General features: G+C 45.4%; 1 protein-coding gene across 2 annotated transcripts in view; it reads left to right on the forward strand.

Moving 5' to 3' along the window:
• Positions 1-12,804, forward strand: part of LOC120933211 (CD209 antigen-like protein C) — a 66,316-nt gene that overhangs the window by 1,220 nt on the left and 52,292 nt on the right. The gene's annotated exons all lie outside the window — the stretch shown is intronic.

A 12,804-nucleotide genomic window follows, 5' to 3' on the forward strand; every position in this document is an offset into this window, starting at 1 on the left:
TGCAATTTTCTATCATTGTCACCATGCACTGTATAATCTCTTGGAACGTTCGGGGTCTTAATTCCTCCACAAAACGCTCCTTAGTGTTTAACTACATTAAAAAGTACTCACCCCACCTGGTTGTGCTTCAGGAGACTCACTTGGTGGGGTCTCGGATCTTGGGTTTAAAGAGGGCATGGGTTGGAGCGCATTACCATGCTACGCAATCCAGCTATTCCAGGGGGATCAGTGTTCTGGTGCATAGGAGACTCCCTTTCCAACTTCTTGATTTAAAGAGGGTCATTATGTAATACTCCATGCTCTCATTTCCAATAATCCCTTGATGCTAGTGGGTCTGTACCTGCCCCCCCCCCCAGCTGATGTTTCGGTATTGGTGATATTTTGTTTGTGGGAGATTTCAATATGACCATGTCCCTGGATCTGGATAGACTCCCCTCCACATCTATGGATGACGCGTTCGACCTGGTGGATGTCTGGCGCCACTTTCATTCTAATTGACCTGATTTACCTGTAATTCGGCATCCTTCCAGGCGTTCTCGCGCATTAACTTGACCTTGGCTTCCTGATCCATGATGTGCCTGATCTCCGAGACCCGTATGCTCCCAAGGGGGGTCTCGGATCATGCTTCACTGCGGATCGGGCTGGCAGTCGGGCCGCCGGGGGAGCGGATATGGCATTTGTCCAGATACTGGATTGAGAACCCTGACATTCAGGAAAGTGTGCAGGAGGGCGTCTGTCACTATTGGCTTACCAATTAGAGCTCTGCTGCCCCTGAGATTACATGGGATGCCTTTAAGGCCTGGACTCGTGGAGCCTATATATCCCGCATAGCTGCTGCACGGAAGGCCTTGGCGCAATCACTGACTGAGCTAGAGAGGGAGGTTGCTCAAAAGGAGTCTGCTTATGTGGCCAATCCTAATTCCACCGCATATGGGGCCTGGCAGGTTGCGTTACAGGAGTTGTCCTTGTTGCGGAAAGATATGACACACATATCCCGCTTGCACCAGGCGCAAAAAATCTTTGAGTTTGGGAATAAAAACAGCAAGTTATTGGCTTGGTTGGCTAAGGGGCTGTTTGCAGTGACTACCATTAGTGGTGTTAGGGACCATTCTGGTGTGATACTGCGTACACCCTCTGAAAATAATGACTGCTTTTTTGTTTATTATAAACCGTTAAGGCTGCGTACACACGATCAGTCCATCCGATGAGAACGATCCAAAGGACCGATTTCATCGGTTAACCGATGAAGCTGACTGATGGTCTGATATGCCTACACACCATTGGTTAAAAAAAACGATCGTGTCAGAACGTGGTGACGTAAAACACATGACGTGCTGAAAAAAATGAAGTTCAATGCTTCCAAGAATGCGTCGACTTGATTCTGAGCATGCGTGGCCTTTTGACCAATGCTTTTGCATACTTACGATCGGTTTTGACCCATCGGTTAGGCGTCCATCGGTCAAATTTTAAAGCAAGTTCTCTTTTTTTTGACCGAAGGATAACTGACCGATGGGGCCCACACACGATCGGTTTGGACCGATGAAACGTTCCTTCAGTCCATTTTCATCGGTTTTGACCGATCGTGTGTACGCGGCCTTATACTTCAAAAGCCCATGGCCCAACTTAAACCGGGCAAAACACCTGGAGTGGACGGGTTGCCCATAGAGTTTTATACACAACACTTGGAGCTCCTTGCCCCTAGATTCACTTCTCTCTTCAAGGACTTACTTTGGCTGGGGGTGCTGCCGGACTCTATGTCCGTGGCGGTGGTGGTGTTGGTGCCTAAGCCTGGCCGGAATCCTAAGGATTGTACCTCGTACAGGGCAATCTCCTTGCTCAATGTCAATGCCAAGATCCTGGCAAAGCTTCTGGAAAATCGACTCTCGGTGGTGTTGGAAGACATCATTCATGTCGACCAGACTGGATTCATCCCGGGCAAGGGCACTGACATTAACCTTCGCCGCCTCTTTCTGAATATCTCAGTCGCTCACTCTAACAGCGGCAAGGATAGGCTGATTCAAGTCAAATACCTGCACAGAGTCTATTTTACACCACAGAGGCTACATGTCATTTACCCAGAGAGATCTCCGAACTGCACTCGGTGCAGTGGGACGGTGGGCACGTACATGCACATGTTCTGGAGCTGCCCCAGAGTGGCCCAGTTCTGGACAAGAGTGGTTGAACTCATAAAGTTCCGCCTCCATCTAGATTTATCGGTCTCCCCTACTTGCTCCTCAGTATCCATGACGATGACCAAAGGCCCAGGTGTATACTAAAATACTTTTATGTTTTCAATTATATTATGCTAGGAGGGAAATCATTCTAAAATGGAACTCCCAGTCCCCCCAAAATCTATTAGCTCGGCTCTACCTATGTATAAAATGACCTTTATAAATCGGAATTGTCCCAAGAAATATGAAAGAGACTGGCTCTGGCAACCCTGCACTGCTTGAGAAACTTGGTTCTGTTTTGTCTTCTGCAATTCTGTGATAATATGTTTGGCCTTGGTATCATTGTCAGACTTCCTGCATGTGCTTGTCATGACTTACATGTTTTGATTAATATCTTGTACTGCCTTTTTTTTTTTTTATATCTTATATTTTTATTTTATCAAAAAGAGAAACATACAAAACAGAATACATATTGCATAAAATTCAACGTCCAACTATTACAAATATACAGATATAACACATCCATTTGCACATCTGTACCTATTCTTCCTTATTCTATCCATCTAAGCAGCATAATCGGACACTTAGGGGCAGATCCACATACATCTGCGCATATTTGCGTCGGGCGTAGCGTATCTAAGATACACTACGCCGCCGTAACTTACTTTTTTTTTTAATCCTCAAAGAATGCGCTCCGTAAGTTACGGCGGCGTAGTGTATCTTTGGCGACGTAAGGGCAATTCAAATCGATGTGATGGGGGCGTGTTTTATGTAAATAAGTCGTGACCCGACGTAAACAACGTTTTTTTTTTAACGGTGCATGCGCCATCCGTGGGGGTATCCCAGTGCGCATGCTCAAAATTAAACCGGAACAAGCAAATGTTAACGACGGTGACGTCATTCTACGCAAATCGCTATTCGCGAACGACTTACGCAAATGACGTAAAAAATGCAAAATTTGACGCGGGAACGACGGCCATACTTAACATTGAGTGCGCCTCATATAGTAGGGGTAACTATACGCCGGAAAAAGCCAAACGCAAACGACGTAAAAAAATTCGCCGGACGTACGTTCCTGGATCGCCGTAACTAGCTAATTTGCATACTCGACGTGGAATTCGATGGAAACGCCACCTAGCGGCCGGCGGAAAAATGCACCTACGATCCAACGGCGTACTAAGACGTACGCCAGTCGGATCGAGCCCAGATGCAGTTGTATCTTGTTTTGTAGATACAAAACAAAGATACGACGCAGGAAATTTTAAATTACGCGGCGTATCAATAGATACGCCGGCGTAATTCTTCTGTGGATCTGGCCCTCTATCTATGCTTTCTATATCCCTCTCTCCTTCTTTCTTTAACCTCTTCTCCCTAAAACAAACCCCCCCCTCCAAAAAAAAAAAACACCCCCCCCCCCAACTCCCACTACCCCTCTACCCCTCGAGATGTAGGGCTTACGATCCTATATAGTCCCTTATACACGTATGCCGATATCCACTTTCAAAAGAATTTACATTTCTCCTCTTATCTCTCTTCCAGCATTCTCTTCCCTTCCTCTGAATTGATAAATCCTGTCCAAGTTTCATTATATTGTTTCCTCCTGTTTTGGGTCGAGAGGACCAAGTCCTCCATTGCTTCTATCTCCTGAGTCCTATTAAGCCATCCTGCGATGGAGGGGAGGCCCAGAGTCCCTCCATCGCCGGGTGACTCCTGCCTTTGCCGCATTAATCAAATGACACACCACTGATTTCCTGTAATTCCGAACCGGAATCTGAGAGCAATGAACCAAAAAAAAAGCGGGGTCATTTGGTATCAGGTATTCTGTAAATTTTTGGGATATTCTCCTCACCTCCTCCCAATAGTGTCTAATTTTTTCACAGGACCAAAATATGTGCAAGAGTGTTCCCAGCTCTCTCCCGCATCTCCAGCACCGTTCCAAATTTTCTTTAGCAAATTTATGGAGCCTTACTGGAGTATAATACCATTGTGTAAGAATTTTATAACTGGCTTCTTGAGTTTTTGAACAGATCGTGGAGTTAAATGTCAACAGGATAATCTGTTTGCGTTGGATTGAAGTAAAATTCCTCCACAAAGCCTCTTCCCATTTGCTAATTCCTGACATCACATAATGTTCATACATCTTGGATACCACCCGCGAGAGTGGTTCCTCCTCACTACAATATAATTCAAACACTGTCAAGTCCCTTTGAAATTCCATAGCCGACCCCAACGATCTCACAGAATGGCTTACTTGAATTGCCTGCCAAACTGTGAGCTCGAAGGCCTTTGTCAGATCACCCATGGAAGGCCAGGATCCCGACTGCATAAAATGTGACACCTGATAGAAGCCCTTCTCTATAAGTTTGTCGAATTTACCCTTTTCCAGACCTGGTATAAAATTAGGGTTTCCTAATATGGGTAACAATGGTGAGTGGCTTGAGGAGAATTTCTGATTCCCACATATCCTTGCTGAGATTTGTAACGTAGGTCCTATTGTAGGGTGTTTCTTAAGATGGATAGGTAATGCTGCATAACACCACGGTGCTCTAGATAGTGGTATTGGGCTAACCTGTTGCTCCATATCTACCCAACGTTTCATTTCCCTGTGTCTACACCAGTCCACCAACTTTGTCAGATGTGTTGCTCGGTAGTATTTTACTATATCTGGCACTGCCATCCCACCTGCTCTCTTCGGCATTCTCAACAGATCTCTCTTTATTCTAGGCCGTTTCCCCGCCCATATAAATTTCATGAACAAACTACCTACTTGACGGAGAAAGGCTGCTGGGATAGTAATTGGCAATGCCTGGAAGAGGTACAACATTTTTGGTAGAATACTCATCTTCACTATGCTACTCCGGCCAAACCATGAATGCAATCCATGTTGCCATTTGTCTAGGAGTATTCGTATTGAGTCATACAGTGATGGAAAATTTAGCCCAAAAATGTTCTTTATATTTGATGGTATATGTGTGCCCAAATATTTTAGGGCCTTCCCCCATTTAAATCCAAAGTTCCGTCGTATGGTATCCCCCATGGTAGCGGGTACTGCCACCTCCATTGCTTCAGATTTAATACTGTTAGGGCCAGATTCACAGATAACTGCGGCGGCGTAACGTATCGTCTTTAAGTTACACCACCGCAAGTTTTCAGTGCAAGTGCCTGATTCACCAAGCACTTGCATGTAAACTTACGGCGGTGTAACATAAAGCCGTCCGGCGCAAGCCCGCCTAATTCAAATGGGGCTGTACCATTTAAATTAGGCGCGCTCCCGCGCCGAACGTTCTGCGCATGCTCCGTTAGCAAATTTCCCGCCGTGCTTTGCGCGAAATTACGGCGCCCCGACGTGTTTTTTGAACAGCAACGTGCGTAACGTAATTTCGTATTCCCGGACGTCTTACGCAAAAAAATAAAAAATAATTTGACACGGGAACGACGGCCATACTTTAACATGGAGGAGTAATTTTATCCCATGTAAATAGCACTCTTAACTTTACGACGCGAAAAACCGACGTCAGAGAATGCGACGAACGCGCGTACCTTCGTGGATCGCCGTAATCAGCTAATTTGCATACCCGACGCTGGAAAACGACGCAAACTCCACCCAGCGGCCGCCGGAGAATTACACCTAAGATCCGAAGGCGTACGAAGCCGTATGCCTGTCGGATCTTAGCCAAAAGCCGTCGTATCTTTGTTTGTGAATGACAAATAAAGATACGACGCGGCAAATTTGAAAGTACGCCGGAGTATCAGCAGATACTCCGGCGTACTTTTTCTGTGAATCTGGCCCTTAGTTTTTAAGTTAGACATCCTTCTGTATGACTCAATTTCGCCTACCAGGTTAGGGAGTGAGACATGTGGGTTGGTCAAGGAAAAGAGCAGGTCGTCCGCATATGCTGCCACCTTGTGTATCTGCTCTCCCATCCATAATCCCTGAATGTCCAGGTTTTGACGGATTCTATTTAATAGGGGCTCCAATGAGAGAGCAAACAAGGGCGAGAGAGGGCATCCCTGTCTCGTACCGTTTTAAATCTTAAACGGGCATGATAGTACTCCATTTACTTTTACTGAGGCACGTGGGGTCGTGTAAACACTCATAATCCACCTAATCATGTGTTCCCCCAGCCCCACATGTCTCAGCACCTCCTCCAGGAACCGCCAACTCACTCTATCGAACACCTTTTCCGCGTCGGTAATCAAAAATACACAGGGGATTTCTTTTGTCTCAGCATAATGGATCAAGTTAATGATTTTAATTGTGTTATCCCTGGCTTCTCTCCCCGGGAATAAACCCTACCTGATCCAGGTCCACTAACTGCGCTAACCAAGGTTGAAGCCGAGTCGTCATTATTTTCGAGTTACATTTAATAATGAGATTGGCCTATAACTGCCACAATCTGCCGAGTCCTTCCCCTCTTTTGGTATCACTGTTATATGTGCAAGAAGTGCATCCGGGGGTAGCACCGCAGTACTCCCAAGTGCATCAAAGAGTTTTGCCATTTGACCATTTAGCAGTGTAGCAAATTCCCTATAATACCTTAAAGTGAATCCATCTGGACCTGGGGCCTTCCCCGACTTAATCTTTTTTAAGGTTGCATCTACCTCCTCAATGGAGATAGGTATCTCTAGGCTATTTCAGGCTGGAGATGGCAGTCTAGATAGCCCTGAAGAGGACAGATATTCCTTCACCCCTAGCTGAGTTTCCCCAACTATCGCAAGATTGTATAGAGAGGAATAATATTCCCCAAATGCCTGGGCTATCTCTCTTGGTTTTTGTACTAAATATCCTTCTTTCCCTTTAATTTGCGGTATGGATGTTGACCCGCTCCTTTCCCTGAGTGTCCCTGCAAGCAACTTGCTACACTTATCACCCAGTTCATAATTGGCTTTCTTACCTCTTTGTATTGTTGCTTTTGCTTTAAAACACATGATCTCTGTGAGCTATCTCCTTAACTGTCCTAACTCCCTACCAATACAGGGTAGTTGTATTTTTTTATGCTGTAGTTCCAACTTCTGGATATCTTCCAGTAGTTTCCTGATCTGTTTATCACGTTTCTTTTTCAAGATAGATCCATGCTTAATCAGGACCCCCCTGATCACAGTCTTGTGTGCCTCCTACACCATCCCCAGGTCACTCCCAGGCGTATCATTAACTTGGAAGTATGCTGCAATTTCTTTAGCGAGATCTTCCCAAATTTCAGGATTTTGCAGGAGACTCTCATTTAAGCGCCAGCATCTATCCTGGGAGAAAACCGCACTAGAGAGGGAGAGACACACACTGACTGGGGCATGATCTGACCATGTTATATTCCCAACTTCTACTTCCAAGACTGAAGTGATCAAATAATGAGGGATCAGGAAAAAATCTATGCGGGAGTATACCTGATGTGGGTTGGAAAAGAAGGTGTAATCTCTTTCCTCTGCATGTAATATCCTCCAGACATCCACTAACTGCACCTCATGCAATTTCCGCAGTATACCTTTCCTGATGTTCCCTGGCGTCGATGATGTCCCTGAGGACACATCCATTCCGGGGTCCAAGGCGATATTAAAGTCTCCCCCCAAAATTAGCTTGCCCTCTGTAAAGTCAGCCAATTCTGTAAGGACTTTTTTAATAAATACGTCTTGGTGAGTGTTTGGTGCATACAGCGTGGCCAGGGTTACTTTGACCCCTCCGATGCTACCCTTCAGAAAAAGAAACCTACCCTTAGGGTCCAGGCGTTTGTCTAACAGTGTCCAAGCTACTCGGTTAGAAATCAAAATCGATACTCCTTTAGATTTTGCTTCCTGATTCATTGCGTGATAGACACATGGGAAGAATCTATTCTGGAGAAATAGCAATTGTCCTGCCCTAAAATGAGTCTCCTGAACATACGCCACATCAGTCCCCCATCTTCTTAGATCGTTCAACATCATTCTACGTTTTTCTGGGACATTGAGTCCTTTTACATTCAGAGATGTTACTTTTAGAGCCTCCATTTCAAAAAAGAAAAAAAAACCCCTCAAAAATACCTCCCCCTCCCTCTTCTATAGCAATCCCTCCCCCCTCTATGCCCCTAAGGGAAAGAACACCCCTGACTGGATCCTTCTCCAGTTACCCCTGTGGGTGTATACCTAACTAGGGGGGAATGACCAAGACTGGCTAAGTAGCTCCCACCCAGCAACCCCCCTCCCCCTGACTATATATTTTTTCCACCTTTCCAATCTTTTCCAGTCTTTCAGCTTATTCTCTTTCTGTTATTTTTTCCCCAAAAGCACCGTCCTTGTTATGCCTGCTCCTTTATACCCTATCTCTGTCCTATATTTTATCTTATACTTTTAACTTGCTTCATATAGAATAAAAAAAATAAAAAAATAAAAATCGGGAAAAAGGAGCTGGCCGAAGCAAAAAAAACTATGTTGTACATATAATTATACCTATACATATACTTATATATATTCCGTAGCCCAAGTTCCCACTTATTCTTTCTGAGAGAGAAAGAGAGAGCTAACCAACCCCTATCTTTACTTCATTATATACCCAGCTCTCCTCCCCCTCCTCCCTTCACCCTCAATGGGTCCCTGTCCCCCTTCTCCCCCTCCAACTCACCCCCCTGTCCACTCCCCCTCCCCAAGCCCCTGGTTTCACCACTCCACCTCTGTACACCTCTCTAGTGACAATTATAGTGCCTGTGAAAAAACCCCAGTGATATTTTATATCTCTCTCTTACTATCTGTTTTTCCCTTTTATTCGCCTCTATCTTAATTCAGATTCCTATCCCATGTAACAGTATCATTAAATCATTAAATCACTATATCATCACTATATCATTATTTACATATCAAATAGGCCTCTTTGTGCCTGTGAAAAAAAAAAGAGTAGAGAGATTTAACCGCTGTCCTCTATATTCCAGAGACCTCTCTAAAACCAAGTGACATACTACTCCTTAAATACACCTAATTTTCATATTGTGTTTGTTTAATGTGATATACACTCTATACCCCCAAACAAAAAATTAAAAAGAAGGAAGAGGGGAAAAGAAAAAACTTTTCCCCAATAAACTATGCCTCTCAAAATCTTTTTGTGAATTATGCGATGTGCTAACCGTAACCCCTACATGTACCGGGGTTAGTAAAGATAAAACCCAGGTTTGAAAAAAAAGGGGGGGGTGCAGTCTCTCCTGAGAAAAAAAAAACAACACAAAACAAATAAAAAAAACAAAAAGAAGGGGGGGGGGCGGCCCAAACTTTGAACCACCTAATTCATCTTCTGTTCTCCCATGGGCTTCAACTCTCCCCAAAACTGTCCCCTTCTTTCTTCTATGTCTCTATACATCTTTCTTTCATTCCTATTGCATCTTTACTCTTCTTGACCCTGATAGCTGGTGCAACCAGTCCGGTACTTCAAATGGGTCAGTTCCTAGAAATTTGAACAACTCAGGAAGGTCCATAGGCTGCTGTAAATTAAATGTCCGTGCCTCCTTCCTAATCGTTAAAGAGATCGCGTACCCCCATCGATAGGTCCCCCCCAGGCCCCTTATTTTGTCCAATAGTGGGCGCGAGACAAATCTGGGAGGATTTTTATCTGAGCCCCTTCAAAAACAATTTCTCCCGCTTCCCATGCCTCTCGGCTGATCAACTCCTTATGTGTATAATGATGTAAACAGCAGATTACTTCTCTAGGTCTATTCAGGTTTGTTGACCGGGGGCCCAATGATCTATGTAGCCTTTCAAATTCAAAGACCTGGTTGGGAGGTGGGGTAGCCAACTGGCAACATATTGCAGTTATAGTTGACTGTAATGCCTCCCTCTCAACAGTTTCGGGGACCCCTCTAAACCTCAGGTTTTTGTGCCTACTCCGGTCCTCCATTTCCAAGAGCCTAAGCTGTATGGGGTCAACTTGGGATGATTTTAACATATATATCTGTATACCCGCAATATGTTCATCAAGTCGTGCCAGCATTTGCTCATCATTTTCCAACTTATCTGTCAGCTGTTGGACCTCCTCCCGCACGATATCCAGATCTTTACGATGTGATTCCTCCAGACGTTTTACCAGCAACTCCATGTCTGCACGTGTGGGGAGGGCTTGCAACATAGCCTTCAGAGTGCTCAATTCTGATTCCCGCTCTCCCAAGCCGGGCTCTGCAAGCAGCGACTCCTCTCCCCCATGCCCAGACTGCTGCCCCCCCTCGCTCTTTCCTCCTCTCCCTCCGGAGATCAGCATAGCAGGCAGCGTGGTAGAAGCGGGGGGAGAGCTGACTCGTCTGGCTCCCTGGATGACACTGTGTCACGTGACTCCGTCTCGCGGTATCTGGTTGTAGCTGACCACAACAGGGAGAAGAACCGCTGGATCTCCAGCTGGGACGGCTCCTTTGGCGGGTTCACACCAGGTATTTTTTCCGCTGACTTCCCCTTCATTCCAGGACTCCCCTTCGGATGATTCTATGTAATTAGGCTGGATATAACTATGCTGTCCCTGAAATTCGCATCACACAAGATTAGTCGGGCGGGGGGACAGAGCTGTGGAGCGTGTGTGTCTCTACTCCATCATCTTCAGCCACACCCCCCACTCTCCAGCCACACTGTACTGCCTTTTTTTATATATCTTTCTCAATAAAAGAACATTCTGTTCATGCTAAAAAAAACATACCGGGCACCAGCAGCTCAATTACACAGCCCCTACCAGTGCGGTAAAAGTGATGGACAAACTGTCCAACAATACTGATTAGCAATAGCATGATAGATCCAAACAGGACCAAATACTACTTGAGAACTTGAGAAAAACATGCAATAAAGTTTGGATAAAACAAGGAAATACCCCCAGAAATGGGACTTTAAAGGCCAAACTCACAAAGTACAAAAAAGTTTATTATGTGGACCAAAAACAAGATACCGGTTGATGCTTGTTGACAATAGATCTGGGTGGTCAAAAGTACATCTACATAAAAATGGTATGCAGGCAAAAAAACAACAGGGAGGAAGAGTGCACCAAGTGTCCAATAAAAATGAGAGGAATGGGGTTTGTTTACAACACAAACAGTGTATGATACAACATATTAAAAACACACTCTCCAAGGGACGTTGGAGGATGCCCGACGCGTTTCTGGTCTTTTGGGGGAGCAGAAGACCATCATCAGGGGCCAGAGAGTTGTATACTGTGTACGTTCTCAGTCGTTGGTCTACGGATAGAGAGGTCCCTAAATGGGGTAACAATGGTAGGTGGACTTAGGATGTGTCTCCACGAGTGCAGCCCCTCCCGAAACAAAAACAGAGATCCCAATGCGGGGGGGGGGGGGGTTTATCCTTGTGTCTCAAGGGCCCCTAGAAACCTATGAGGTTGGTTCAGGTGGATCCTAATAGATCAGGAGAGGGGAGCAGTTGCTGCGGATGGACAAGGCCCAGTGGCGTTAGTCCCAGGTGAAGAGGGTGCCTGCAATAAAGTTTGGCAGAACACAGCTAAAAAGCGCTATAAGTACGGAGTCTATCTGCTATAAAAGCTGGCAGACCCTAGTTGTAATTATCCTGATACACCGTGATCACTGGAAAATATTGGATCACCAGATTACAAATGAGAAAAACATGCATGTCTATGTTGAATCCTAATGTACCCAATCTGGTTTTCTCATCCTTCTAATATTTAGGTGACTATATAGCTTTCCAAAAGTATGAAAAAGATGACCCTTATTAATTACCTGCTGTTGACATGTCTTATCTTAATTTTAGTTTGGCATCTTCAGCCATCTTAATTGGTCCAGTCCGTAAGGATGCAGTTGCTGTACCTGCGTATGTGAGTTATTTTGTCCCGCAATGTACAGTGTTCTGACAGACTTATGAACTGGTATTGTCAGGGACTTACCTTACAATCCCGCCAGTCCACCATCAGATTGAGAGAACGCATTTGCGCGCCATCGTGCGCCTATTGTGTGCGTGCACGTTAATCCACCTTGGCGCCAAAACGCCTTTAAAAGGTCATTCATCCTTCCAGCACATTGCTGTCTGATCTGCAGCTTCTGAGTTCCGTTTTCATCTGAAAACCTGATTACCTGTTTGCACCTTCTGACCCGGCTTGTTTTGACCATCCGTACCTCTCCGATCCCTGACCTCGGCTACCATTGACTTACCTCTCTGATTGATCCACCGCTGCCAGACCCTCCTGCCTGTACCACGATTACCCTCCTGCCTTCAGTACCTGATTATCTGAATTACCTGTTGTGACCCGGCTTGTCTGACTCTGCTTCCGTCTGCTGTCCATTAACCAGCTTACCTCTCCAGCTTGCTGCCGTGAACCTCCACCTTCCGTTAGGGTAGCTGACCCACGTTCCCAGCTTCAGTAGTTCCAGTCCACTGTTCCAGACGGGATCGGTACCCCGCAACGACTACACAGCACGCCGGCACTCCTACCCCGCCGAGCTCCTGAGTCTGCTGTTCCCAATCCGGCAGCTCACGAACCGGAGTCGTAAGAGAGGCCTCTTCCTGCAACCAGGCTCTGGCTACCAGGTACGTGGTACATAACAGGTATCCTAGCCTTAGGTATATACCAGGTGATTTTCTATCTACTCGTTATAAGATTCTGTGGCACATAAGGTTAGGTAGCAACATTGTCGGGGAACTAATCTTTGATAAATATGAATTTATTCATTTCTAAAAACAA

This window comes from Rana temporaria, chromosome 3 (genome assembly GCF_905171775.1).
Source record: "Rana temporaria chromosome 3, aRanTem1.1, whole genome shotgun sequence".
Classification (NCBI taxonomy): Eukaryota; Metazoa; Chordata; class Amphibia; order Anura; family Ranidae; genus Rana; species Rana temporaria.